At 46.7% G+C, this 3,465-nt stretch overlaps 1 long non-coding RNA gene across 1 annotated transcript in view; it reads left to right on the top strand.

Annotated features, from left to right (window-relative positions):
* Nucleotides 1-231: 231 nt before the first annotated feature.
* Nucleotides 232-3,465, top strand: part of LOC111966036 (uncharacterized) — a 19,476-nt gene continuing 16,242 nt past the window's right edge. The window contains exons 1-2 of the long non-coding RNA XR_002877595.2: nucleotides 232-481; nucleotides 752-853. This is a non-coding gene — a long non-coding RNA (uncharacterized lncRNA). The remainder of the gene's footprint in view (nucleotides 482-751; nucleotides 854-3,465) is intronic.

The raw sequence follows: 3,465 nt of genomic DNA, 5'->3' as shown, positions 1-3,465 counted from the left end.
ACAACCACCATCTGCACACAGGGCGGGTTTCACCAGCATAATTCTGCTACTAACACATCTCACACAGTGGGTTTCACCAGCATAGTAGTTCTGCTAACACATCTCACACAGTGGGTTTCACCTAAAAAATAAGGGAAGGAACAAAATTAATTTTACTTTTGTGGTTAGGCCTTACCTATACAGTAAATAAGTAACTTCAAGCAATTACAAATAGTTTAGAATAGCGGACACGAATGGTCGCCTCACCACCAGACTAACTGGGTCTTTCTCCTCTCTCAGGGCACGAATGGTCGCCTCACCACCAGACTAACTCAGTCTTTCTCCTCTCTCAGGACACGAATGGTCGCCTCACCACCAGACTAACTCAGTCTTTCTCCTCTCTCAGGGCACGATTGGTCGCCTCCCCACCAGTGAGTCAACCCCGGTAACAGGCTACCTGTCCTGTGTTCAGAAACCAGAGTCTGTGGTCCACGCTATGAAGGTATGACAACTTGACATTATCTCTCACACAGACTTGGGTTCAAATACATGTGTATTTGTGGATCTGTTTTTTAAAATAATTTTCTCTATGTATTTGATTTATTTTAATTTGAAAATACACAGCCCAAAACAAGGACTTTTATTTGAGCATCCATTGTATCTGCARGACTAGGTAGTTGTTGATGATGTGTTGTGAGAGACTGCTGCTTTAAACAATGAATCACATAGATTCACTTACTTGGTTTCATGATCATATGCCTGATTGTACCAGGTGTTGGAGGTGCATGAGAACCTGGATAAGAAGCAGGGCCCAGAGGACTACGAGGAGGATCTGAGTGAGAAGGAGAAGGCCATCGTCAGAGAGATGTGTAATGTAAGTAGTCTTTTCTTTCTCCTTCTCTCTTTTCATCTGTCTCCCTCACCTGATGCGTTATTAGTACAGGTAGAAACATGAGTATTGGTTTTCTGGGTCTTGTAACTACATTGCCTTGGCCTATTTTGCTCAGAGCTATGAAGCACTAGGAGGAACTGTAGCTTTGTTGTACAGAGTCTCTCTCTCTCTCTCTCTCTCTTTCTCGCTCAGTGTGTCTCTGTTCCATTGTGCAGCAGTGTTCTAATTGGAGTGTGTTGTTCCTCTGTTCCGTTGTGCAGCAGTGTTCTAATTGGAGTGTGTTGTTCCTCTTTGTCTCTGTCCCATCCTGCAGCAGTGTTTTAATTGGAGCATGTTGTTCCTCTGTTCCATTGTGCAGCAGTGTATTTATATTGAGGTGTTTGTTTCTCTCTCTGTGTCATCTGTCTCTCATCTCTGCAGCAGTGTTTTTAATTGGAGCGTGATGTTCTCCCTGTTCCATTGGTGTCAGCAGATTGTTTTTAATTGGAGTGTGTTGGTTTCCTCTGTGTCTCTGTTTCCATTGTTGTCAGCAGTGTTCTATACTTGGAGTGTGTTGTTCCTCTGTGTCTCTGTCCCAGTCCTGCAGCAAGTGTTTTAATTGGAGATGGTATGTTCCTCTGTGTCTCTGTCCCATCCTGCAGCAGTGTGTCTAATTGGAGTGTGTTGTTCCTCTGTGTTCTCTGTCCCATCCTGCAGCAGTGGTTCTAATTGGAGCGTGTTTGTTCCTCTGTTCCATTGTGCAGGCAAGTGTTCTGAATGGGCGTGTTTGTTCTCTGTTCCGATTGTGCAGCAGTGTTCTAATTGGTTGTCTTTTATTAAGAGGTCCCGAAGCCCAACTGTCAGAGCAATTAATCTATCTGAGGGGGCAGGAAAAAGAGCAGAGCATTCTCTTCTCCTCCGCGCCCTCCATTATTCAAAGCCTTCACCTCCCTCCATCTCCAGAGAGAGGAAAGAGAGAGAGAGAGAGTAGAGAGGAGAGAGAGAGAGAGCAGAGAGAGAGAGAGAGAGAGAGAGAGAGAGAGAGCGAGAGGAACAGAGAGTTTTCGAGTTTTAAATATTCTTTATTGGGTCTGGGAGCCCACCACACAATAAATACTCATACAAAACCACAGTTACACATCAATTAAAAACACAACTCGAAATCCTCCTCCACAGTAACTAAACACAACAGCCTCTGAATACCCCATATACTCATAAACAGATCAATATTGTTGACCAGTTTGTAATAGGCAAACTCAACCCTTAGTCTCGCTGCGAACATTCCCTCCAGCATTCCCACCACATCCACAGACCCTTGTCCCCGAATACTGTTCTTTCGGGTCTTCCATATCGCTAATTTTGCTGCCCCTAACACAAAATTAAGCAACACAACTACACCCTTTTGACTAAACCTGTACTTTGGCCCAAATATATACAGTTGGGAAGAGAAAACCTCTCCCAACGTTGAGAACCAATTAGTGATCAGGTCAATCATCCCGACCAACCTGGGACACAGTAAAAACAGATGTGCCAGAGTTTCAGACTCAGCACAGAATGGACACCCCACCCCAACAGTAGGGTCCAGGTGTACCAGATGCATGTTGGTGGCTATGGCTCCATGTATTATCCTCAATTGGAGGTCAGCTGTCCTCTTATCAATAGGCAGTTTGTATAATGATCGCCAACAGCCTTTTGGAGAGGCACCTGGACCAAGCACACCCGCCCACCTCGTTGATTTTACCCCTTCCAGGGAAGAGGCATGGGACACCTTTACACATATTCTGTACATGTCCTTCTTTCCCACCTCCTTGAACTCCCCCATCTCCGGGGATTCGAAGGAAAGCAGCATCCCCACGTCCTCCTCGAATGCCCCCACCGCAGCACTAACAATCAGTGCAGGGAACACATAATCCAGACCCTCCTTCCACCGATCAGAATTGGAAGTGTCAGTCACATACTGCAGATGAAGCACTGGCAAGGAGTCACAGACCTCAGCGACGACCTTCCTCAGTAGGCGAGATGATCGGATCCCCGCTCTTTCTCCCAGCTCCTCCAACGATCTGCTCCTGCTCCGCATCAGATGACCCAGCTTAGTACACCCCACACCTAACAGGCATGAACGCAGGCTGGCTGAACCCAGAACACGGGACTGGATGGTGTGTTGTGAAAAAGAGGCTCTTCAAAAAGCCACATCCCTGGTGTCGTGCAGGCCTTACGGGACTTGACAAAAACTCTCCAAGCCTGCATAACAGACTCATAAAATGGAGTCAGGGCAGTCAACTCACCCCCCTCCAGCTTTAAGAGGAAAAGGTGCTTGTCTAAGCTCAAACAGCCTGCTCTCCTCATCAATGTGTAGGCTGTTTCGACCCAGCTAGAATCGTCACTGTACAACAGTCTCTGGGCTGCTTGAAGCCGGAAAGCCATGATCCTAGAGGAAATGTCCACCAGGCCTTGCCCCCCCCTCGTGCAGTGGCAGGTACAGGGCTGCAGCTTTAATCCAGTGTTGTCCAGACCAGAAGAAATTGACAAGGGTCCTCTGAAGCTCTTGTATCAGACCCTTTGGTGGCTGCAAAATCATTAGTCTGTGCCACAGGGTAGAGGCAGCAAGATTATTA

This window comes from Salvelinus sp. IW2-2015, linkage group LG6.2 (assembly GCF_002910315.2).
Source record: "Salvelinus sp. IW2-2015 linkage group LG6.2, ASM291031v2, whole genome shotgun sequence".
Lineage (NCBI taxonomy): Eukaryota > Metazoa > Chordata > Actinopteri > Salmoniformes > Salmonidae > Salvelinus > Salvelinus sp. IW2-2015.
This window is presented reverse-complemented; position numbering and strand designations above follow the sequence as displayed.